This window comes from Streptopelia decaocto, assembly GCF_964273445.1.
Source record: "Streptopelia decaocto genome assembly, chromosome: 11".
NCBI lineage: Eukaryota > Metazoa > Chordata > Aves > Columbiformes > Columbidae > Streptopelia > Streptopelia decaocto.
Genome location: NC_138666.1, coordinates 21336336 through 21363204, shown reverse-complemented (window position 1 = coordinate 21363204; position 26869 = coordinate 21336336).

The window sequence follows — 26869 nt, the reverse complement described above, 5'->3', positions numbered from 1 at the left end:
AACGCCACGTGCGCCGACAGGGATATTCCAGCATCGCCGGCTTCCTCCTCAACATCTACAGCAACACAGGAAAACACACGCTGACTAAGCAGAGCAAACACACAGTATAAAGGCACAAGGCACATCTTCCCTCTGACACCACGCACCGCCCCACCTGCTTACAGTGCTCGGCTCGCCTCTTTTCTCACTCTTTCTTGCCAAGTTGTCCCTCTGCCTACAACCTTTGCCTACACGATAACAGACACGGGCTGGAGCTGCCCCGCCGTGCACAAGCTGGCATCAGTCCGTAAAGTTCCCTGGACCCTTTAGCTGCCCAAAGGGCACTGTTCCTGGACGGCCTTTGCCCCTATGAGAGCTTTAAACCCCCTCCATGCAATTCCCAGCCCCTCCCCAGCCCTCGAGCCTCCGCTTACCTGTCAGAGGGCCAAGGGGCTGCATCAATCTGCAGAGAAAAACACCACGTGCACTAGTAAGCATCTTCCTGCATTGCCCAATTCCTCTTCAACATCTGCAGTAACACAAGAAAACACACACTCACTTAGCAGAGACAACGCACATTATAAAGGCACACAGCACATCTTCCCGCTGACACCACGCAACAACCCACCTGCTTACGGCGCACAGCTCGCCTCCTGCGTCGCCCCTTCTGTGCCAAGTTGTCCCTCTGCACCTGAAATCAAGTTATTCAACAAGTCACCCAGATGCTCATCAACAGCTTGACCATTCCACAGGTCTGCTTTCTGTTTAGGAATCCCACCAGAAGCTCTAATTGAGTCTCTAAAACACTGCGGAAGGGACAGTCCGCTCCCCTGCCCACAGCTACTCCATCCCAGACGACTGCACCACCTTTGCCTGCGCAGTTTAACACGTCAACAGATCAACCGTGCACCCCTAGAGCTCCGTCCACCCACCCCTGACTCCACGCCTCCGGGCAGAGCAGCTCCTAGCCAAAGGTGCACCTGCGCAGACAGTCGCACCTCAGAACGTTATCGACAACACATCAACAGCGCCAAAAACGCTCTATAAAAGCAACGACTCCAAACCAGAGACTGCATCGATCAAAAGAACCTGCAGGGAGGCAGCGGTGAGGCGAGGAGTCTCTACTGCAACCCCAGAAAAAAATAAGAGCCGAACGGCACGGCCCCTTAGGAGACGGCGGCGCTGGCGCAAACACACAGAGAGGGCGGCACGGCTTAAAAACTTCAAGATGCTGGGAAGAAGTGCCAGTCCCTGAGACTGGATGGGTAGAGAGCAGAGCTGCCGACGCAGCCCTCAATGACACCATAAAACACCACCGACCAGAAACGTCCCAAACGCAAGGACCTGCCACGCTTTCGGCTGCTGATACCAGAAAACCAGCGCCCAATTGGCGCTACGCCAGTCGGAACCGGGATTCCAGATCCCGGGACGGCACCCGAGACGCCTTTCGTGTCCCTCGAACGCAACGAGACCCCAGGATCGTCTGACAGGCGCAAGGCAGGCGTCCCGAACTACACCACAACGCAGACACAGGCTGGAGCTGCCCTGCCCGGCACACGCTGGCGTCACACTGGAAAGGTCCCCGGGCCCTTTACCCGCGCCAAGGGGACGGTTCCTGGACGGCCCTTGCCCTTATCAGAACTAAACCCACCGTCCCTGCGATTCCCAGCCCCTTGCCAGCCCTCGTGCCTCCACTTAGCTTTCAGAGGGCCAAGGGACCGAACCCGTCTTCAACAGAGGAAAACGCCACGTGCGCGAACGGCCGTCTTCCTGCATCGCCGGGTTCCTCTTCAGCGTCTGCAGGAACACGAGAAAACGCACGCTCGCTAAGGCGTGCCAGCACACGGCGTCGTGGGGTAAACGCCGACCCCTTCCGCAACACCCACCTCCTGCTAAGTTCCACGGCGTTCCGTTCGGCGCGTCGTGCCGCGGGCGCGGTCACCAACCCTGGTCGCTCGTGACGCCTAAGACGGCGAGAAGCAAAAGAACTGTAGCGCCTGGAACGAGTCCCCGGCCGCAAACGCTCCTCCTCGCCCCTAGCCCGGCTCACCTCAAATGCTCCTCCCAGGCCAAAGGGCCCACAAAGCGCCTGCAAAGAGAGAAGGAAGCGCTGAACCGAGTCACCGGGCAATACCGGGCTCCTCAACACCCACCGCCGCCTCACCTTCTCGGCTGCCGGCCGGCGTGCGGCTTCGCCCCTCCCAGCTCGTCTGCGGCACCTGCAAAACCAGAGGCACGCGCTCGGACGCCGCCCGAAAACACAGCCTGCCGCAGACGCCCCCATCTCGCCCTCCCTTACAGGGGCCGCTCGCCCACCCGGCCGCCCTTGCTTTTGGCTGCCACGCTGTTGACCACGAAGACGCTCAGCTACCGCCTATAAAACACAACCAAAGGACGCTCAGACCTGCACCAGCAACACGGCACCTGAAACGAGCTGCCGCTTCAGCCCAGCACTCCGTGCTCACCTTGCCCCAGGACCTGCGCTGCCGATACCCAGCTTTCCTCTTCGCTTCCCACCTAGGAAAAGCAGAAACGACCGGGCTTAGCTAGAGCCACACGGCACAGCTTCCCTCTGGCACCACGCACCGACCCACCTGCTTACGGCGCACAGCTCGCCTCCTGCGTCGCCCCTTCTGTGCCAAGCTGTCCCTCTGCACCTGAAATCAAGTTATTCAGCAAGTCACCCAGCAGCTCATCAACAGCTTGACCATTCCGCACGTCTGCTTTCTATTGCGCAATAGCATTCCAAGCTCTCGGGGAGTCTCCAAAACGCCTGCGCGGGGACCCTCCACTCCCCTGCCCACGGCTACTCCAGCCCAGATGACCGCGCAACCTCTGCCTACGCAATTTAACGCGTCAGCAGATTAGCCGGGGACTCCCAGAGCCCCGTCCACCCACCCCGGACTCCACGCGTCCCGGCAGAGCAGCTCCGAGCCAAACGCGCACCCGCGCGGACAGACGCTCCGCAGAACGTTATCGACCACACGACGGCCACAGCACCAAAAACGCTCCACAACGAAAACGACACTCCGAGACCAGACAGGCATCCATCCAAAGAATCTACGGGGAGGCAGCGGTGAGGCCAGGAGCCTCTCCTACAACCCCAAATGAAAAAGGAGCCCAACGTCACGGCTCCTGACGAGACGGCGGCACCGCCGCAACCCAGCAGAGACGGCGCAACCAAACGAGAAGCTGCTGCAACGCCTAAGAACTTCTTCCCAGCATCTTGAAGTGCCAGTCCCCGAGACTGGAAGGGTAGAGAGCACAGCTGCCGGCACAGCCCAGGACAACGCCACAAACACCACCGACCAGAAACGACCGAAACGCAAGAACCCTCTACGCTTTCGGCTGCTGATACCAGAAAACCAGCGCCCAACTGGCGCTACGCCAGTCGGCACCGGGGTTCCAGATCCCGGGACGGCACCCGAGACGCCTTTCGTGTCCCTCGAACGCAACGAGACCCCAGGATCGTCTGACAGGCGCAAGGCAGGCGTCCCGAACTACACCACAACGCAGACACAGGCTGGAGCTGCCCTGCCCGGCACACGCTGGCGTCGCACTGGAAAGGTCCCCGGGCCCTTCACCTGCCCAAAGGGGACTGTTCCTGGATAGCCCTTGCCCCGAACAGAACTTTACCCCCCTCCCTGCGCTTCCCAGCCCCTTCCCAGCCGCCCAGCCTCCACTTAGCTTTCAGAGGGCCAAGAGACCGAATCCATCTTCAACGGATGAAAACGCCACGTGCGCCGACAGGGATATTCCAGCATCGCCGGCTTCCTCCTCAACATCTACAGCAACACAGGAAAACACACGCTGACTAAGCAGAGCAAACACACAGTATAAAGGCACAAGGCACATCTTCCCTCTGACACCACGCACCGCCCCACCTGCTTGCAGTGCTCGGCTCGCCTCTTTTCTCACTCTTTCTTGCCAAGTTGTCCCTCTGCCTACAACCTTTGCCTACACGATAACAGACACGGGCTGGAGCTGCCCCGCCGTGCACAAGCTGGCATCAGTCCGTAAAGTTCCCTGGACCCTTTAGCTGCCCAAAGGGCACTGTTCCTGGACGGCCTTTGCCCCTATGAGAGCTTTAAACCCCCTCCATGCAATTCCCAGCCCCTCCCCAGCCCTCGAGCCTCCGCTTACCTGTCAGAGGGCCAAGGGGCTGCATCAATCTGCAGAGAAAAACACCACGTGCACTAGTAAGCATCTTCCTGCATTGCCCAATTCCTCTTCAACATCTGCAGTAACACAAGAAAACACACACTCACTTAGCAGAGACAACGCACATTATAAAGGCACACAGCACATCTTCCCGCTGACACCACGCAACAACCCACCTGCTTACGGCGCACAGCTCGCCTCCTGCGTCGCCCCTTCTGTGCCAAGTTGTCCCTCTGCACCTGAAATCAAGTTATTCAACAAGTCACCCAGATGCTCATCAACAGCTTGACCATTCCACAGGTCTGCTTTCTGTTTAGGAATCCCACCAGAAGCTCTAATTGAGTCTCTAAAACACTGCGGAAGGGACAGTCCGCTCCCCTGCCCACAGCTACTCCATCCCAGACGACTGCACCACCTTTGCCTGCGCAGTTTAACACGTCAACAGATCAACCGTGCACCCCTAGAGCTCCGTCCACCCACCCCTGACTCCACGCCTCCGGGCAGAGCAGCTCCTAGCCAAAGGTGCACCTGCGCAGACAGTCGCACCTCAGAACGTTATCGACAACACATCAACAGCGCCAAAAACGCTCTATAAAAGCAACGACTCCAAACCAGAGACTGCATCGATCAAAAGAACCTGCAGGGAGGCAGCGGTGAGGCGAGGAGTCTCTACTGCAACCCCAGAAAAAAATAAGAGCCGAACGGCACGGCCCCTTAGGAGACGGCGGCGCTGGCGCAAACACACAGAGAGGGCGGCACGGCTTAAAAACTTCAAGATGCTGGGAAGAAGTGCCAGTCCCTGAGACTGGATGGGTAGAGAGCAGAGCTGCCGACGCAGCCCTCAATGACACCATAAAACACCACCGACCAGAAACGTCCCAAACGCAAGGACCTGCCACGCTTTCGGCTGCTGATACCAGAAAACCAGCGCCCAATTGGCGCTACGCCAGTCGGAACCGGGATTCCAGATCCCGGGACGGCACCCGAGACGCCTTTCGTGTCCCTCGAACGCAACGAGACCCCAGGATCGTCTGACAGGCGCAAGGCAGGCGTCCCGAACTACACCACAACGCAGACACAGGCTGGAGCTGCCCTGCCCGGCACACGCTGGCGTCACACTGGAAAGGTCCCCGGGCCCTTTACCCGCGCCAAGGGGACGGTTCCTGGACGGCCCTTGCCCTTATCAGAACTAAACCCACCGTCCCTGCGATTCCCAGCCCCTTGCCAGCCCTCGTGCCTCCACTTAGCTTTCAGAGGGCCAAGGGACCGAACCCGTCTTCAACAGAGGAAAACGCCACGTGCGCGAACGGCCGTCTTCCTGCATCGCCGGGTTCCTCTTCAGCGTCTGCAGGAACACGAGAAAACGCACGCTCGCTAAGGCGTGCCAGCACACGGCGTCGTGGGGTAAACGCCGACCCCTTCCGCAACACCCACCTCCTGCTAAGTTCCACGGCGTTCCGTTCGGCGCGTCGTGCCGCGGGCGCGGTCACCAACCCTGGTCGCTCGTGACGCCTAAGACGGCGAGAAGCAAAAGAACTGTAGCGCCTGGAACGAGTCCCCGGCCGCAAACGCTCCTCCTCGCCCCTAGCCCGGCTCACCTCAAATGCTCCTCCCAGGCCAAAGGGCCCACAAAGCGCCTGCAAAGAGAGAAGGAAGCGCTGAACCGAGTCACCGGGCAATACCGGGCTCCTCAACACCCACCGCCGCCTCACCTTCTCGGCTGCCGGCCGGCGTGCGGCTTCGCCCCTCCCAGCTCGTCTGCAGCACCTGCAAAACCAGAGGCACGCGCTCGGACGCCGCCCGAAAACACAGCCTGCCGCAGACGCCCCCATCTCGCCCTCCCTTACCGGGGCCGCTCGCCCACCCGGCCGCCCTTGCTTTTGGCTGCCACGCTGTTGACCACGAAGACGCTCAGCTACCGCCTGTAAAACACAACCAAAGGACGCTCAGACCTGCACCAGCAACACGGCACCTGAAACGAGCTGCCGCTTCAGCCCAGCACTCCGTGCTCACCTTGCCCCAGGACCTGCGCTGCCGATACCCAGCTTTCCTCTTCGCTTCCCACCTAGGAAAAGCAGAAACGACCGGGCTTAGCTAGAGCCACACGGCACAGCTTCCCTCTGGCACCACGCACCGACCCACCTGCTTACGGCGCACAGCTCGCCTCCTGCGTCGCCCCTTCTGTGCCAAGCTGTCCCTCTGCACCTGAAATCAAGTTATTCAGCAAGTCACCCAGCAGCTCATCAACAGCTTGACCATTCCGCACGTCTGCTTTCTATTGCGCAATAGCATTCCAAGCTCTCGGGGAGTCTCCAAAACGCCTGCGCGGGGACCCTCCACTCCCCTGCCCACGGCTACTCCAGCCCAGATGACCGCGCAACCTCTGCCTACGCAATTTAACGCGTCAGCAGATTAGCCGGGGACTCCCAGAGCCCCGTCCACCCACCCCGGACTCCACGCGTCCCGGCAGAGCAGCTCCGAGCCAAACGCGCACCCGCGCGGACAGACGCTCCGCAGAACGTTATCGACCACACGACGGCCACAGCACCAAAAACGCTCCACAACGAAAACGACACTCCGAGACCAGACAGGCATCCATCCAAAGAATCTACGGGGAGGCAGCGGTGAGGCCAGGAGCCTCTCCTACAACCCCAAATGAAAAAGGAGCCCAACGTCACGGCTCCTGACGAGACGGCGGCACCGCCGCAACCCAGCAGAGACGGCGCAACCAAACGAGAAGCTGCTGCAACGCCTAAGAACTTCTTCCCAGCATCTTGAAGTGCCAGTCCCCGAGACTGGAAGGGTAGAGAGCACAGCTGCCGGCACAGCCCAGGACAACGCCACAAACACCACCGACCAGAAACGACCGAAACGCAAGAACCCTCTACGCTTTCGGCTGCTGATACCAGAAAACCAGCACCCAACTGGCGCTACGCCAGTCGGCACCGGGGTTCCAGATCCCGGGACGGCACCCGAGACGCCTTTCGTGTCCCTCGAACGCAACGAGACCCCAGGATCGTCTGACAGGCGCAAGGCAGGCGTCCCGAACTACACCACAACGCAGACACAGGCTGGAGCTGCCCTGCCCGGCACACGCTGGCGTCGCACTGGAAAGGTCCCCGGGCCCTTCACCTGCCCAAAGGGGACTGTTCCTGGATAGCCCTTGCCCCGAACAGAACTTTACCCCCCTCCCTGCGCTTCCCAGCCCCTTCCCAGCCGCCCAGCCTCCACTTAGCTTTCAGAGGGCCAAGAGACCGAATCCATCTTCAACGGATGAAAACGCCACGTGCGCCGACAGGGATATTCCAGCATCGCCGGCTTCCTCCTCAACATCTACAGCAAAACAGGAAAACACACGCTGACTAAGCAGAGCAAACACACAGTATAAAGGCACAAGGCACATCTTCCCTCTGACACCACGCACCGCCCCACCTGCTTACAGTGCTCGGCTCGCCTCTTTTCTCACTCTTTCTTGCCAAGTTGTCCCTCTGCCTACAACCTTTGCCTACACGATAACAGACACGGGCTGGAGCTGCCCCGCCGTGCACAAGCTGGCATCAGTCCGTAAAGTTCCCTGGACCCTTTAGCTGCCCAAAGGGCACTGTTCCTGGACGGCCTTTGCCCCTATGAGAGCTTTAAACCCCCTCCATGCAATTCCCAGCCCCTCCCCAGCCCTCGAGCCTCCGCTTACCTGTCAGAGGGCCAAGGGGCTGCATCAATCTGCAGAGAAAAACACCACGTGCACTAGTAAGCATCTTCCTGCATTGCCCAATTCCTCTTCAACATCTGCAGTAACACAAGAAAACACACACTCACTTAGCAGAGACAACGCACATTATAAAGGCACACAGCACATCTTCCCGCTGACACCACGCAACAACCCACCTGCTTACGGCGCACAGCTCGCCTCCTGCGTCGCCCCTTCTGTGCCAAGTTGTCCCTCTGCACCTGAAATCAAGTTATTCAACAAGTCACCCAGATGCTCATCAACAGCTTGACCATTCCACAGGTCTGCTTTCTGTTTAGGAATCCCACCAGAAGCTCTAATTGAGTCTCTAAAACACTGCGGAAGGGACAGTCCGCTCCCCTGCCCACAGCTACTCCATCCCAGACGACTGCACCACCTTTGCCTGCGCAGTTTAACACGTCAACAGATCAACCGTGCACCCCTAGAGCTCCGTCCACCCACCCCTGACTCCACGCCTCCGGGCAGAGCAGCTCCTAGCCAAAGGTGCACCTGCGCAGACAGTCGCACCTCAGAACGTTATCGACAACACATCAACAGCGCCAAAAACGCTCTATAAAAGCAACGACTCCAAACCAGAGACTGCATCGATCAAAAGAACCTGCAGGGAGGCAGCGGTGAGGCGAGGAGTCTCTACTGCAACCCCAGAAAAAAATAAGAGCCGAATGGCACGGCCCCTTAGGAGACGGCGGCGCTGGCGCAAACACACAGAGAGGGCGGCACGGCTTAAAAACTTCAAGATGCTGGGAAGAAGTGCCAGTCCCTGAGACTGGATGGGTAGAGAGCAGAGCTGCCGACGCAGCCCTCAATGACACCATAAAACACCACCGACCAGAAACGTCCCAAACGCAAGGACCTGCCACGCTTTCGGCTGCTGATACCAGAAAACCAGCGCCCAATTGGCGCTACGCCAGTCGGAACCGGGATTCCAGATCCCGGGACGGCACCCGAGACGCCTTTCGTGTCCCTCGAACGCAACGAGACCCCAGGATCGTCTGACAGGCGCAAGGCAGGCGTCCCGAACTACACCACAACGCAGACACAGGCTGGAGCTGCCCTGCCGTGCACAAGCTGGCATCAGTCCGTAAAGTTCCCTGGACCCTTTAGCTGCCCAAAGGGCACTGTTCCTGGACGGCCTTTGCCCCTATGAGAGCTTTAAACCCCCTCCATGCAATTCCCAGCCCCTCCCCAGCCCTCGAGCCTCCGCTTACCTGTCAGAGGGCCAAGGGGCTGCATCAATCTGCAGAGAAAAACACCACGTGCACTAGTAAGCATCTTCCTGCATTGCCCAATTCCTCTTCAACATCTGCAGTAACACAAGAAAACACACACTCACTTAGCAGAGACAACGCACATTATAAAGGCACACAGCACATCTTCCCGCTGACACCACGCAACAACCCACCTGCTTACGGCGCACAGCTCGCCTCCTGCGTCGCCCCTTCTGTGCCAAGTTGTCCCTCTGCACCTGAAATCAAGTTATTCAACAAGTCACCCAGATGCTCATCAACAGCTTGACCATTCCACAGGTCTGCTTTCTGTTTAGGAATCCCACCAGAAGCTCTAATTGAGTCTCTAAAACACTGCGGAAGGGACAGTCCGCTCCCCTGCCCACAGCTACTCCATCCCAGACGACTGCACCACCTTTGCCTGCGCAGTTTAACACGTCAACAGATCAACCGTGCACCCCTAGAGCTCCGTCCACCCACCCCTGACTCCACGCCTCCGGGCAGAGCAGCTCCTAGCCAAAGGTGCACCTGCGCAGACAGTCGCACCTCAGAACGTTATCGACAACACATCAACAGCGCCAAAAACGCTCTATAAAAGCAACGACTCCAAACCAGAGACTGCATCGATCAAAAGAACCTGCAGGGAGGCAGCGGTGAGGCGAGGAGTCTCTACTGCAACCCCAGAAAAAAATAAGAGCCGAACGGCACGGCCCCTTAGGAGACGGCGGCGCTGGCGCAAACACACAGAGAGGGCGGCACGGCTTAAAAACTTCAAGATGCTGGGAAGAAGTGCCAGTCCCTGAGACTGGATGGGTAGAGAGCAGAGCTGCCGACGCAGCCCTCAATGACACCATAAAACACCACCGACCAGAAACGTCCCAAACGCAAGGACCTGCCACGCTTTCGGCTGCTGATACCAGAAAACCAGCGCCCAATTGGCGCTACGCCAGTCGGAACCGGGATTCCAGATCCCGGGACGGCACCCGAGACGCCTTTCGTGTCCCTCGAACGCAACGAGACCCCAGGATCGTCTGACAGGCGCAAGGCAGGCGTCCCGAACTACACCACAACGCAGACACAGGCTGGAGCTGCCCTGCCCGGCACACGCTGGCGTCACACTGGAAAGGTCCCCGGGCCCTTTACCCGCGCCAAGGGGACGGTTCCTGGACGGCCCTTGCCCTTATCAGAACTAAACCCACCGTCCCTGCGATTCCCAGCCCCTTGCCAGCCCTCGTGCCTCCACTTAGCTTTCAGAGGGCCAAGGGACCGAACCCGTCTTCAACAGAGGAAAACGCCACGTGCGCGAACGGCCGTCTTCCTGCATCGCCGGGTTCCTCTTCAGCGTCTGCAGGAACACGAGAAAACGCACGCTCGCTAAGGCGTGCCAGCACACGGCGTCGTGGGGTAAACGCCGACCCCTTCCGCAACACCCACCTCCTGCTAAGTTCCACGGTGTTCCGTTCGGCGCGTCGTGCCGCGGGCGCGGTCACCAACCCTGGTCGCTCGTGACGCCTAAGACGGCGAGAAGCAAAAGAACTGTAGCGCCTGGAACGAGTCCCCGGCCGCAAACGCTCCTCCTCGCCCCTAGCCCGGCTCACCTCAAATGCTCCTCCCAGGCCAAAGGGCCCACAAAGCGCCTGCAAAGAGAGAAGGAAGCGCTGAACCGAGTCACCGGGCAATACCGGGCTCCTCAACACCCACCGCCGCCTCACCTTCTCGGCTGCCGGCCGGCGTGCGGCTTCGCCCCTCCCAGCTCGTCTGCGGCACCTGCAAAACCAGAGGCACGCGCTCGGACGCCGCCCGAAAACACAGCCTGCCGCAGACGCCCCCATCTCGCCCTCCCTTACAGGGGCCGCTCGCCCACCCGGCCGCCCTTGCTTTTGGCTGCCACGCTGTTGACCACGAAGACGCTCAGCTACCGCCTATAAAACACAACCAAAGGACGCTCAGACCTGCACCAGCAACACGGCACCTGAAACGAGCTGCCGCTTCAGCCCAGCACTCCGTGCTCACCTTGCCCCAGGAGCTGCGCTGCCGATACCCAGCTTTCCTCTTCGCTTCCCACCTAGGAAAAGCAGAAACGACCGGGCTTAGCTAGAGCCACACGGCACAGCTTCCCTCTGGCACCACGCACCGACCCACCTGCTTACGGCGCACAGCTCGCCTCCTGCGTCGCCCCTTCTGTGCCAAGCTGTCCCTCTGCACCTGAAATCAAGTTATTCAGCAAGTCACCCAGCAGCTCATCAACAGCTTGACCATTCCGCACGTCTGCTTTCTATTGCGCAATAGCATTCCAAGCTCTCGGGGAGTCTCCAAAACGCCTGCGCGGGGACCCTCCACTCCCCTGCCCACGGCTACTCCAGCCCAGATGACCGCGCAACCTCTGCCTACGCAATTTAACGCGTCAGCAGATTAGCCGGGGACTCCCAGAGCCCCGTCCACCCACCCCGGACTCCACGCGTCCCGGCAGAGCAGCTCCGAGCCAAACGCGCACCCGCGCGGACAGACGCTCCGCAGAACGTTATCGACCACACGACGGCCACAGCACCAAAAACGCTCCACAACGAAAACGACACTCCGAGACCAGACAGGCATCCATCCAAAGAATCTACGGGGAGGCAGCGGTGAGGCCAGGAGCCTCTCCTACAACCCCAAATGAAAAAGGAGCCCAACGTCACGGCTCCTGACGAGACGGCGGCACCGCCGCAACCCAGCAGAGACGGCGCAACCAAACGAGAAGCTGCTGCAACGCCTAAGAACTTCTTCCCAGCATCTTGAAGTGCCAGTCCCCGAGACTGGAAGGGTAGAGAGCACAGCTGCCGGCACAGCCCAGGACAACGCCACAAACACCACCGACCAGAAACGACCGAAACGCAAGAACCCTCTACGCTTTCGGCTGCTGATACCAGAAAACCAGCACCCAACTGGCGCTACGCCAGTCGGCACCGGGGTTCCAGATCCCGGGACGGCACCCGAGACGCCTTTCGTGTCCCTCGAACGCAACGAGACCCCAGGATCGTCTGACAGGCGCAAGGCAGGCGTCCCGAACTACACCACAACGCAGACACAGGCTGGAGCTGCCCTGCCCGGCACACGCTGGCGTCGCACTGGAAAGGTCCCCGGGCCCTTCACCTGCCCAAAGGGGACTGTTCCTGGATAGCCCTTGCCCCGAACAGAACTTTACCCCCCTCCCTGCGCTTCCCAGCCCCTTCCCAGCCGCCCAGCCTCCACTTAGCTTTCAGAGGGCCAAGAGACCGAATCCATCTTCAACGGATGAAAACGCCACGTGCGCCGACAGGGATATTCCAGCATCGCCGGCTTCCTCCTCAACATCTACAGCAACACAGGAAAACACACGCTGACTAAGCAGAGCAAACACACAGTATAAAGGCACAAGGCACATCTTCCCTCTGACACCACGCACCGCCCCACCTGCTTACAGTGCTCGGCTCGCCTCTTTTCTCACTCTTTCTTGCCAAGTTGTCCCTCTGCCTACAACCTTTGCCTACACGATAACAGACACGGGCTGGAGCTGCCCCGCCGTGCACAAGCTGGCATCAGTCCGTAAAGTTCCCTGGACCCTTTAGCTGCCCAAAGGGCACTGTTCCTGGACGGCCTTTGCCCCTATGAGAGCTTTAAACCCCCTCCATGCAATTCCCAGCCCCTCCCCAGCCCTCGAGCCTCCGCTTACCTGTCAGAGGGCCAAGGGGCTGCATCAATCTGCAGAGAAAAACACCACGTGCACTAGTAAGCATCTTCCTGCATTGCCCAATTCCTCTTCAACATCTGCAGTAACACAAGAAAACACACACTCACTTAGCAGAGACAACGCACATTATAAAGGCACACAGCACATCTTCCCGCTGACACCACGCAACAACCCACCTGCTTACGGCGCACAGCTCGCCTCCTGCGTCGCCCCTTCTGTGCCAAGTTGTCCCTCTGCACCTGAAATCAAGTTATTCAACAAGTCACCCAGATGCTCATCAACAGCTTGACCATTCCACAGGTCTGCTTTCTGTTTAGGAATCCCACCAGAAGCTCTAATTGAGTCTCTAAAACACTGCGGAAGGGACAGTCCGCTCCCCTGCCCACAGCTACTCCATCCCAGACGACTGCACCACCTTTGCCTGCGCAGTTTAACACGTCAACAGATCAACCGTGCACCCCTAGAGCTCCGTCCACCCACCCCTGACTCCACGCCTCCGGGCAGAGCAGCTCCTAGCCAAAGGTGCACCTGCGCAGACAGTCGCACCTCAGAACGTTATCGACAACACATCAACAGCGCCAAAAACGCTCTATAAAAGCAACGACTCCAAACCAGAGACTGCATCGATCAAAAGAACCTGCAGGGAGGCAGCGGTGAGGCGAGGAGTCTCTACTGCAACCCCAGAAAAAAATAAGAGCCGAACGGCACGGCCCCTTAGGAGACGGCGGCGCTGGCGCAAACACACAGAGAGGGCGGCACGGCTTAAAAACTTCAAGATGCTGGGAAGAAGTGCCAGTCCCTGAGACTGGATGGGTAGAGAGCAGAGCTGCCGACGCAGCCCTCAATGACACCATAAAACACCACCGACCAGAAACGTCCCAAACGCAAGGACCTGCCACGCTTTCGGCTGCTGATACCAGAAAACCAGCGCCCAATTGGCGCTACGCCAGTCGGAACCGGGATTCCAGATCCCGGGACGGCACCCGAGACGCCTTTCGTGTCCCTCGAACGCAACGAGACCCCAGGATCGTCTGACAGGCGCAAGGCAGGCGTCCCGAACTACACCACAACGCAGACACAGGCTGGAGCTGCCCTGCCCGGCACACGCTGGCGTCACACTGGAAAGGTCCCCGGGCCCTTTACCCGCGCCAAGGGGACGGTTCCTGGACGGCCCTTGCCCTTATCAGAACTAAACCCACCGTCCCTGCGATTCCCAGCCCCTTGCCAGCCCTTGTGCCTCCACTTAGCTTTCAGAGGGCCAAGGGACCGAACCCGTCTTCAACAGAGGAAAACGCCACGTGCGCGAACGGCCGTCTTCCTGCATCGCCGGGTTCCTCTTCAGCGTCTGCAGGAACACGAGAAAACGCACGCTCGCTAAGGCATGCCAGCACACGGCGTCGTGGGGTAAACGCCGACCCCTTCCGCAACACCCACCTCCTGCTAAGTTCCACGGCGTTCCGTTCGGCGCGTCGTGCCGCGGGCACGGTCACCAACCCTGGTCGCTCGTGACGCCTAAGACGGCGAGAAGCAAAAGAACTGTAGCGCCTGGAAAGAGTCCCCGGCCGCAAACGCTCCTCCTCGCCCCTAGCCCGGCTCACCTCAAATGCTCCTCCCAGGCCAAAGGGCCCACAAAGCGCCTGCAAAGAGAGAAGGAAGCGCTGAACCGAGTCACCGGGCAATACCGGGCTCCTCAACACCCACCGCCGCCTCACCTTCTCGGCTGCCGGCCGGCGTGCGGCTTCGCCCCTCCCAGCTCGTCTGCGGCACCTGCAAAACCAGAGGCACGCGCTCGGACGCCGCCCGAAAACACAGCCTGCCGCAGACGCCCCCATCTCGCCCTCCCTTACCGGGGCCGCTCGCCCACCCGGCCGCCCTTGCTTTTGGCTGCCACGCTGTTGACCACGAAGACGCTCAGCTACCGCCTGTAAAACACAACCAAAGGACGCTCAGACCTGCACCAGCAACACGGCACCTGAAACGAGCTGCCGCTTCAGCCCAGCACTCCGTGCTCACCTTGCCCCAGGACCTGCGCTGCCGATACCCAGCTTTCCTCTTCGCTTCCCACCTAGGAAAAGCAGAAACGACCGGGCTTAGCTAGAGCCACACGGCACAGCTTCCCTCTGGCACCACGCACCGACCCACCTGCTTACGGCGCACAGCTCGCCTCCTGCGTCGCCCCTTCTGTGCCAAGCTGTCCCTCTGCACCTGAAATCAAGTTATTCAGCAAGTCACCCAGCAGCTCATCAACAGCTTGACCATTCCGCACGTCTGCTTTCTATTGCGCAATAGCATTCCAAGCTCTCGGGGAGTCTCCAAAACGCCTGCGCGGGGACCCTCCACTCCCCTGCCCACGGCTACTCCAGCCCAGATGACCGCGCAACCTCTGCCTACACAATTTAACGCGTCAGCAGATTAGCCGGGGACTCCCAGAGCCCCGTCCACCCACCCCGGACTCCACGCGTCCCGGCAGAGCAGCTCCGAGCCAAACGCGCACCCGCGCGGACAGACGCTCCGCAGAACGTTATCGACCACACGACGGCCACAGCACCAAAAACGCTCCACAACGAAAACGACACTCCGAGACCAGACAGGCATCCATCCAAAGAATCTACGGGGAGGCAGCGGTGAGGCCAGGAGCCTCTCCTACAACCCCAAATGAAAAAGGAGCCCAACGTCACGGCTCCTGACGAGACGGCGGCACCGCCGCAACCCAGCAGAGACGGCGCAACCAAACGAGAAGCTGCTGCAACGCCTAAGAACTTCTTCCCAGCATCTTGAAGTGCCAGTCCCCGAGACTGGAAGGGTAGAGAGCACAGCTGCCGGCACAGCCCAGGACAACGCCACAAACACCACCGACCAGAAACGACCGAAACGCAAGAACCCTCTACGCTTTCGGCTGCTGATACCAGAAAACCAGCGCCCAACTGGCGCTACGCCAGTCGGCACCGGGGTTCCAGATCCCGGGACGGCACCCGAGACGCCTTTCGTGTCCCTCGAACGCAACGAGACCCCAGGATCGTCTGACAGGCGCAAGGCAGGCGTCCCGAACTACACCACAACGCAGACACAGGCTGGAGCTGCCCTGCCCGGCACACGCTGGCGTCGCACTGGAAAGGTCCCCGGGCCCTTCACCTGCCCAAAGGGGACTGTTCCTGGATAGCCCTTGCCCCGAACAGAACTTTACCCCCCTCCCTGCGCTTCCCAGCCCCTTCCCAGCCGCCCAGCCTCCACTTAGCTTTCAGAGGGCCAAGAGACCGAATCCATCTTCAACGGATGAAAACGCCACGTGCGCCGACAGGGATATTCCAGCATCGCCGGCTTCCTCCTCAACATCTACAGCAACACAGGAAAACACACGCTGACTAAGCAGAGCAAACACACAGTATAAAGGCACAAGGCACATCTTCCCTCTGACACCACGCACCGCCCCACCTGCTTGCAGTGCTCGGCTCGCCTCTTTTCTCACTCTTTCTTGCCAAGTTGTCCCTCTGCCTACAACCTTTGCCTACACGATAACAGACACGGGCTGGAGCTGCCCCGCCGTGCACAAGCTGGCATCAGTCCGTAAAGTTCCCTGGACCCTTTAGCTGCCCAAAGGGCACTGTTCCTGGACGGCCTTTGCCCCTATGAGAGCTTTAAACCCCCTCCATGCAATTCCCAGCCCCTCCCCAGCCCTCGAGCCTCCGCTTACCTGTCAGAGGGCCAAGGGGCTGCATCAATCTGCAGAGAAAAACACCACGTGCACTAGTAAGCATCTTCCTGCATTGCCCAATTCCTCTTCAACATCTGCAGTAACACAAGAAAACACACACTCACTTAGCAGAGACAACGCACATTATAAAGGCACACAGCACATCTTCCCGCTGACACCACGCAACAACCCACCTGCTTACGGCGCACAGCTCGCCTCCTGCGTCGCCCCTTCTGTGCCAAGTTGTCCCTCTGCACCTGAAATCAAGTTATTCAACAAGTCACCCAGATGCTCATCAACAGCTTGACCATTCCACAGGTCTGCTTTCTGTTTAGGAATCCCACCAGAAGCTCTAATTGAGTCTCTAAAACACTGCGGAAGGGACAGTCCGCTCCCCTGCCCACAGCTACTCCATCCCAGACGACTGCACCACCTTTGCCTGCGCAGTTTAACACGTCAACAGATCAACCGTGCACCCCTAGAGCTCCGTCCACCCACCCCTGACTCCACGCCTCCGGGCAGAGCAGCTCCTAGCCAAAGGTGCACCTGCGCAGACAGTCGCACCTCAGAACGTTATCGACAACACATCAACAGCGCCAAAAACGCTCTATAAAAGCAACGACTCCAAACCAGAGACTGCATCGATCAAAAGAACCTGCAGGGAGGCAGCGGTGAGGCGAGGAGTCTCTACTGCAACCCCAGAAAAAAATAAGAGCCGAACGGCACGGCCCCTTAGGAGACGGCGGCGCTGGCGCAAACACACAGAGAGGGCGGCACGGCTTAAAAACTTCAAGATGCTGGGAAGAAGTGCCAGTCCCTGAGACTGGATGGGTAGAGAGCAGAGCTGCCGACGCAGCCCTCAATGACACCATAAAACACCACCGACCAGAAACGTCCCAAACGCAAGGACCTGCCACGCTTTCGGCTGCTGATACCAGAAAACCAGCGCCCAATTGGCGCTACGCCAGTCGGCACCGGGGTTCCAGATCCCGGGACGGCACCCGAGACGCCTTTCGTGTCCCTCGAACGCAACGAGACCCCAGGATCGTCTGACAGGCGCAAGGCAGGCGTCCCGAACTACACCACAACGCAGACACAGGCTGGAGCTGCCCTGCCCGGCACACGCTGGCGTCACACTGGAAAGGTCCCCGGGCCCTTTACCCGCGCCAAGGGGACGGTTCCTGGACGGCCCTTGCCCTTATCAGAACTAAACCCACCGTCCCTGCGATTCCCAGCCCCTTGCCAGCCCTCGTGCCTCCACTTAGCTTTCAGAGGGCCAAGGGACCGAACCCGTCTTCAACAGAGGAAAACGCCACGTGCGCGAACGGCCGTCTTCCTGCATCGCCGGGTTCCTCTTCAGCGTCTGCAGGAACACGAGAAAACGCACGCTCGCTAAGGCGTGCCAGCACACGGCGTCGTGGGGTAAACGCCGACCCCTTCCGCAACACCCACCTCCTGCTAAGTTCCACGGCGTTCCGTTCGGCGCGTCGTGCCGCGGGCGCGGTCACCAACCCTGGTCGCTCATGACGCCTAAGACGGCGAGAAGCAAAAGAACTGTAGCGCCTGGAAAGAGTCCCCGGCCGCAAACGCTCCTCCTCGCCCCTAGCCCGGCTCACCTCAAATGCTCCTCCCAGGCCAAAGGGCCCACAAAGCGCCTGCAAAGAGAGAAGGAAGCGCTGAACCGAGTCACCAGGCAATACCGGGCTCCTCAACACCCACCGCCGCCTCACCTTCTCGGCTGCCGGCCGGCGTGCGGCTTCGCCCCTCCCAGCTCGTCTGCGGCACCTGCAAAACCAGAGGCACGCGCTCGGACGCCGCCCGAAAACACAGCCTGCCGCAGACGCCCCCATCTCGCCCTCCCTTACCGGGGCCGCTCGCCCACCCGGCCGCCCTTGCTTTTGGCTGCCACGCTGTTGACCACGAAGACGCTCAGCTACCGCCTGTAAAACACAACCAAAGGACGCTCAGACCTGCACCAGCAACACGGCACCTGAAACGAGCTGCCGCTTCAGCCCAGCACTCCGTGCTCACCTTGCCCCAGGAGCTGCGCTGCCGATACCCAGCTTTCCTCTTCGCTTCCCACCTAGGAAAAGCAGAAACGACCGGGCTTAGCTAGAGCCACACGGCACAGCTTCCCTCTGGCACCACGCACCGACCCACCTGCTTACGGCGCACAGCTCGCCTCCTGCGTCGCCCCTTCTGTGCCAAGCTGTCCCTCTGCACCTGAAATCAAGTTATTCAGCAAGTCACCCAGCAGCTCATCAACAGCTTGACCATTCCGCACGTCTGCTTTCTATTGCGCAATAGCATTCCAAGCTCTCGGGGAGTCTCCAAAACGCCTGCGCGGGGACCCTCCACTCCCCTGCCCACGGCTACTCCAGCCCAGATGACCGCGCAACCTCTGCCTACGCAATTTAACGCGTCAGCAGATTAGCCGGGGACTCCCAGAGCCCCGTCCACCCACCCCGGACTCCACGCGTCCCGGCAGAGCAGCTCCGAGCCAAACGCGCACCCGCGCGGACAGACGCTCCGCAGAACGTTATCGACCACACGACGGCCACAGCACCAAAAACGCTCCACAACGAAAATGACACTCCGAGACCAGACAGGCATCCATCCAAAGAATCTACGGGGAGGCAGCGGTGAGGCCAGGAGCCTCTCCTACAACCCCAAATGAAAAAGGAGCCCAACGTCACGGCTCCTGACGAGACGGCGGCACCGCCGCAACCCAGCAGAGACGGCGCAACCAAACGAGAAGCTGCTGCAACGCCTAAGAACTTCTTCCCAGCATCTTGAAGTGCCAGTCCCCGAGACTGGAAGGGTAGAGAGCACAGCTGCCGGCACAGCCCAGGACAACGCCACAAACACCACCGACCAGAAACGACCGAAACGCAAGAACCCTCTACGCTTTCGGCTGCTGATACCAGAAAACCAGCGCCCAACTGGCGCTACGCCAGTCGGCACCGGGGTTCCAGATCCCGGGACGGCACCCGAGACGCCTTTCGTGTCCCTCGAACGCAACGAGACCCCAGGATCGTCTGACAGGCGCAAGGCAGGCGTCCCGAACTACACCACAACGCAGACACAGGCTGGAGCTGCCCTGCCCGGCACACGCTGGCGTCGCACTGGAAAGGTCCCCGGGCCCTTCACCTGCCCAAAGAGGACTGTTCCTGGATAGCCCTTGCCCCGAACAGAACTTTACCCCCCTCCCTGCGCTTCCCAGCCCCTTCCCAGCCGCCCAGCCTCCACTTAGCTTTCAGAGGGCCAAGAGACCGAATCCATCTTCAACGGATGAAAACGCCACGTGCGCCGACAGGGATATTCCAGCATCGCCGGCTTCCTCCTCAACATCTACAGCAACACAGGAAAACACACGCTGACTAAGCAGAGCAAACACACAGTATAAAGGCACAAGGCACATCTTCCCTCTGACACCACGCACCGCCCCACCTGCTTGCAGTGCTCGGCTCGCCTCTTTTCTCACTCTTTCTTGCCAAGTTGTCCCTCTGCCTACAACCTTTGCCTACACGATAACAGACACGGGCTGGAGCTGCCCCGCCGTGCACAAGCTGGCATCAGTCCGTAAAGTTCCCTGGACCCTTTAGCTGCCCAAAGGGCACTGTTCCTGGACGGCCTTTGCCCCTATGAGAGCTTTAAACCCCCTCCATGCAATTCCCAGCCCCTCCCCAGCCCTCGAGCCTCCGCTTACCTGTCAGAGGGCCAAGGGGCTGCATCAATCTGCAGAGAAAAACACCACGTGCACTAGTAAGCATCTTCCTGCATTGCCCAATTCCTCTTCAACATCTGCAGTAACACAAGAAAACACACACTCACTTAGCAGAGACAACGCACATTATAAAGGCACACAGCACATCTTCCCGCTGACACCACGCAACAACCCACCTGCTTACGGCGCACAGCTCGCCTCCTGCGTCGCCCCTTCTGTGCCAAGTTGTCCCTCTGCACCTGAAATCAAGTTATTCAACAAGTCACCCAGATGCTCATCAACAGCTTGACCATTCCACAGGTCTGCTTTCTGTTTAGGAATCCCACCAGAAGCTCTAATTGAGTCTCTAAAACACTGCGGAAGGGACAGTCCGCTCCCCTGCCCACAGCTACTCCATCCCAGACGACTGCACCACCTTTGCCTGCGCAGTTTAACACGTCAACAGATCAACCGTGCACCCCTAGAGCTCCGTCCACCCACCCCTGACTCCACGCCTCCGGGCAGAGCAGCTCCTAGCCAAAGGTGCACCTGCGCAGACAGTCGCACCTCAGAACGTTATCGACAACACATCAACAGCGCCAAAAACGCTCTATAAAAGCAACGACTCCAAACCAGAGACTGCATCGATCAAAAGAACCTGCAGGGAGGCAGCGGTGAGGCGAGGAGTCTCTACTGCAACCCCAGAAAAAAATAAGAGCCGAACGGCACGGCCCCTTAGGAGACGGCGGCGCTGGCGCAAACACACAGAGAGGGCGGCACGGCTTAAAAACTTCAAGATGCTGGGAAGAAGTGCCAGTCCCTGAGACTGGATGGGTAGAGAGCAGAGCTGCCGACGCAGCCCTCAATGACACCATAAAACACCACCGACCAGAAACGTCCCAAACGCAAGGACCTGCCACGCTTTCGGCTGCTGATACCAGAAAACCAGCGCCCAATTGGCGCTACGCCAGTCGGAACCGGGATTCCAGATCCCGGGACGGCACCCGAGACGCCTTTCGTGTCCCTCGAACGCAACGAGACCCCAGGATCGTCTGACAGGCGCAAGGCAGGCGTCCCGAACTACACCACAACGCAGACACAGGCTGGAGCTGCCCTGCCCGGCACACGCTGGCGTCACACTGGAAAGGTCCCCGGGCCCTTTACCCGCGCCAAGGGGACGGTTCCTGGACGGCCCTTGCCCTTATCAGAACTAAACCCACCGTCCCTGCGATTCCCAGCCCCTTGCCAGCCCTCGTGCCTCCACTTAGCTTTCAGAGGGCCAAGGGACCGAACCCGTCTTCAACAGAGGAAAACGCCACGTGCGCGAACGGCCGTCTTCCTGCATCGCCGGGTTCCTCTTCAGCGTCTGCAGGAACACGAGAAAACGCACGCTCGCTAAGGCGTGCCAGCACACGGCGTCGTGGGGTAAACGCCGACCCCTTCCGCAACACCCACCTCCTGCTAAGTTCCACGGCGTTCCGTTCGGCGCGTCATGCCGCGGGCACGGTCACCAACCCTGGTCGCTCGTGACGCCTAAGACGGCGAGAAGCAAAAGAACTGTAGCGCCTGGAAAGAGTCCCCGGCCGCAAACGCTCCTCCTCGCCCCTAGCCCGGCTCACCTCAAATGCTCCTCCCAGGCCAAAGGGCCCACAAAGCGCCTGCAAAGAGAGAAGGAAGCGCTGAACCGAGTCACCGGGCAATACCGGGCTCCTCAACACCCACCGCCGCCTCACCTTCTCGGCTGCCGGCCGGCGTGCGGCTTCGCCCCTCCCAGCTCGTCTGCGGCACCTGCAAAACTAGAGGCACGCGCTCGGACGCCGCCCGAAAACACAGCCTGCCGCAGACGCCCCCATCTCGCCCTCCCTTACCGGGGCCGCTCGCCCACCCGGCCGCCCTTGCTTTTGGCTGCCACGCTGTTGACCACGAAGACGCTCAGCTACCGCCTGTAAAACACAACCAAAGGACGCTCAGACCTGCACCAGCAACACGGCACCTGAAACGAGCTGCCGCTTCAGCCCAGCACTCCGTGCTCACCTTGCCCCAGGACCTGCGCTGCCGATACCCAGCTTTCCTCTTCGCTTCCCACCTAGGAAAAGCAGAAACGACCGGGCTTAGCTAGAGCCACACGGCACAGCTTCCCTCTGGCACCACGCACCGACCCACCTGCTTACGGCGCACAGCTCGCCTCCTGCGTCGCCCCTTCTGTGCCAAGCTGTCCCTCTGCACCTGAAATCAAGTTATTCAGCAAGTCACCCAGCAGCTCATCAACAGCTTGACCATTCCGCACGTCTGCTTTCTATTGCGCAATAGCATTCCAAGCTCTCGGGGAGTCTCCAAAACGCCTGCGCGGGGACCCTCCACTCCCCTGCCCACGGCTACTCCAGCCCAGATGACCGCACAACCTCTGCCTACACAATTTAACGCGTCAGCAGATTAGCCGGGGACTCCCAGAGCCCCGTCCACCCACCCCGGACTCCACGCGTCCCGGCAGAGCAGCTCCGAGCCAAACGCGCACCCGCGCGGACAGACGCTCCACAGAACGTTATCGACCACACGACGGCCACAGCACCAAAAACGCTCCACAACGAAAACGACACTCCGAGACCAGACAGGCATCCATCCAAAGAATCTACGGGGAGGCAGCGGTGAGGCCAGGAGCCTCTCCTACAACCCCAAATGAAAAAGGAGCCCAACGTCACGGCTCCTGACGAGACGGCGGCACCGCCGCAACCCAGCAGAGACGGCGCAACCAAACGAGAAGCTGCTGCAACGCCTAAGAACTTCTTCCCAGCATCTTGAAGTGCCAGTCCCCGAGACTGGAAGGGTAGAGAGCACAGCTGCCGGCACAGCCCAGGACAACGCCACAAACACCACCGACCAGAAACGACCGAAACGCAAGAACCCTCTACGCTTTCGGCTGCTGATACCAGAAAACCAGCGCCCAACTGGCGCTACGCCAGTCGGCACCGGGGTTCCAGATCCCGGGACGGCACCCGAGACGCCTTTCGTGTCCCTCGAACGCAACGAGACCCCAGGATCGTCTGACAGGCGCAAGGCAGGCGTCCCGAACTACACCACAACGCAGACACAGGCTGGAGCTGCCCTGCCCGGCACACGCTGGCGTCGCACTGGAAAGGTCCCCGGGCCCTTCACCTGCCCAAAGGGGACTGTTCCTGGATAGCCCTTGCCCCGAACAGAACTTTACCCCCCTCCCTGCGCTTCCCAGCCCCTTCCCAGCCGCCCAGCCTCCACTTAGCTTTCAGAGGGCCAAGAGACCGAATCCATCTTCAACGGATGAAAACGCCACGTGCGCCGACAGGGATATTCCAGCATCGCCGGCTTCCTCCTCAACATCTACAGCAACACAGGAAAACACACGCTGACTAAGCAGAGCAAACACACAGTATAAAGGCACAAGGCACATCTTCCCTCTGACACCACGCACCGCCCCACCTGCTTACAGTGCTCGGCTCGCCTCTTTTCTCACTCTTTCTTGCCAAGTTGTCCCTCTGCCTACAACCTTTGCCTACACGATAACAGACACGGGCTGGAGCTGCCCCGCCGTGCACAAGCTGGCATCAGTCCGTAAAGTTCCCTGGACCCTTTAGCTGCCCAAAGGGCACTGTTCCTGGACGGCCTTTGCCCCTATGAGAGCTTTAAACCCCCTCCATGCAATTCCCAGCCCCTCCCCAGCCCTCGAGCCTCCGCTTACCTGTCAGAGGGCCAAGGGGCTGCATCAATCTGCAGAGAAAAACACCACGTGCACTAGTAAGCATCTTCCTGCATTGCCCAATTCCTCTTCAACATCTGCAGTAACACAAGAAAACACACACTCACTTAGCAGAGACAACGCACATTATAAAGGCACACAGCACATCTTCCCGCTGACACCACGCAACAACCCACCTGCTTACGGCGCACAGCTCGCCTCCTGCGTCGCCCCTTCTGTGCCAAGTTGTCCCTCTGCACCTGAAATCAAGTTATTCAACAAGTCACCCAGATGCTCATCAACAGCTTGACCATTCCACAGGTCTGCTTTCTGTTTAGGAATCCCACCAGAAGCTCTAATTGAGTCTCTAAAACACTGCGGAAGGGACAGTCCGCTCCCCTGCCCACAGCTACTCCATCCCAGATGACTGCACCACCTTTGCCTGCGCAGTTTAACACGTCAACAGATCAACCGTGCACCCCTAGAGCTCCGTCCACCCACCCCTGACTCCACGCCTCCGGGCAGAGCAGCTCCTAGCCAAAGGTGCACCTGCGCAGACAGTCGCACCTCAGAACGTTATCGACAACACATCAACAGCGCCAAAAACGCTCTATAAAAGCAACGACTCCAAACCAGAGACTGCATCGATCAAAAGAACCTGCAGGGAGGCAGCGGTGAGGCGAGGAGTCTCTACTGCAACCCCAGAAAAAAATAAGAGCCGAATGGCACGGCCCCTTAGGAGACGGCGGCGCTGGCGCAAACACACAGAGAGGGCGGCACGGCTTAAAAACTTCAAGATGCTGGGAAGAAGTGCCAGTCCCTGAGACTGGATGGGTAGAGAGCAGAGCTGCCGACGCAGCCCTCAATGACACCATAAAACACCACCGACCAGAAACGTCCCAAACGCAAGGACCTGCCACGCTTTCGGCTGCTGATACCAGAAAACCAGCGCCCAATTGGCGCTACGCCAGTCGGAACCGGGATTCCAGATCCCGGGACGGCACCCGAGACGCCTTTCGTGTCCCTCGAACGCAACGAGACCCCAGGATCGTCTGACAGGCGCAAGGCAGGCGTCCCGAACTACACCACAACGCAGACACAGGCTGGAGCTGCCCTGCCCGGCACACGCTGGCGTCACACTGGAAAGGTCCCCGGGCCCTTTACCCGCGCCGAGGGGACGGTTCCTGGACGGCCCTTGCCCTTATCAGAACTAAACCCACCGTCCCTGCGATTCCCAGCCCCTTGCCAGCCCTCGTGCCTCCACTTAGCTTTCAGAGGGCCAAGGGACCGAACCCGTCTTCAACAGAGGAAAACGCCACGTGCGCGAACGGCCGTCTTCCTGCATCGCCGGGTTCCTCTTCAGCGTCTGCAGGAACACGAGAAAACGCACGCTCGCTAAGGCGTGCCAGCACACGGCGTCGTGGGGTAAACGCCGACCCCTTCCGCAACACCCACCTCCTGCTAAGTTCCACGGCGTTCCGTTCGGCGCGTCATGCCGCGGGCACGGTCACCAACCCTGGTCGCTCGTGACGCCTAAGACGGCGAGAAGCAAAAGAACTGTAGCGCCTGGAAAGAGTCCCCGGCCGCAAACGCTCCTCCTCGCCCCTAGCCCGGCTCACCTCAAATGCTCCTCCCAGGCCAAAGGGCCCACAAAGCGCCTGCAAAGAGAGAAGGAAGCGCTGAACCGAGTCACCGGGCAATACCGGGCTCCTCAACACCCACCGCCGCCTCACCTTCTCGGCTGCCGGCCGGCGTGCGGCTTCGCCCCTCCCAGCTCGTCTGCGGCACCTGCAAAACTAGAGGCACGCGCTCGGACGCCGCCCGAAAACACAGCCTGCCGCAGACGCCCCCATCTCGCCCTCCCTTACCGGGGCCGCTCGCCCACCCGGCCGCCCTTGCTTTTGGCTGCCACGCTGTTGACCACGAAGACGCTCAGCTACCGCCTGTAAAACACAACCAAAGGACGCTCAGACCTGCACCAGCAACACGGCACCTGAAACGAGCTGCCGCTTCAGCCCAGCACTCCGTGCTCACCTTGCCCCAGGACCTGCGCTGCCGATACCCAGCTTTCCTCTTCGCTTCCCACCTAGGAAAAGCAGAAACGACCGGGCTTAGCTAGAGCCACACGGCACAGCTTCCCTCTGGCACCACGCACCGACCCACCTGCTTACGGCGCACAGCTCGCCTCCTGCGTCGCCCCTTCTGTGCCAAGCTGTCCCTCTGCACCTGAAATCAAGTTATTCAGCAAGTCACCCAGCAGCTCATCAACAGCTTGACCATTCCGCACGTCTGCTTTCTATTGCGCAATAGCATTCCAAGCTCTCGGGGAGTCTCCAAAACGCCTGCGCGGGGACCCTCCACTCCCCTGCCCACGGCTACTCCAGCCCAGATGACCGCACAACCTCTGCCTACACAATTTAACGCGTCAGCAGATTAGCCGGGGACTCCCAGAGCCCCGTCCACCCACCCCGGACTCCACGCGTCCCGGCAGAGCAGCTCCGAGCCAAACGCGCACCCGCGCGGACAGACGCTCCACAGAACGTTATCGACCACACGACGGCCACAGCACCAAAAACGCTCCACAACGAAAACGACACTCCGAGACCAGACAGGCATCCATCCAAAGAATCTACGGGGAGGCAGCGGTGAGGCCAGGAGCCTCTCCTACAACCCCAAATGAAAAAGGAGCCCAACGTCACGGCTCCTGACGAGACGGCGGCACCGCCGCAACCCAGCAGAGACGGCGCAACCAAACGAGAAGCTGCTGCAACGCCTAAGAACTTCTTCCCAGCATCTTGAAGTGCCAGTCCCCGAGACTGGAAGGGTAGAGAGCACAGCTGCCGGCACAGCCCAGGACAACGCCACAAACACCACCGACCAGAAACGACCGAAACGCAAGAACCCTCTACGCTTTCGGCTGCTGATACCAGAAAACCAGCG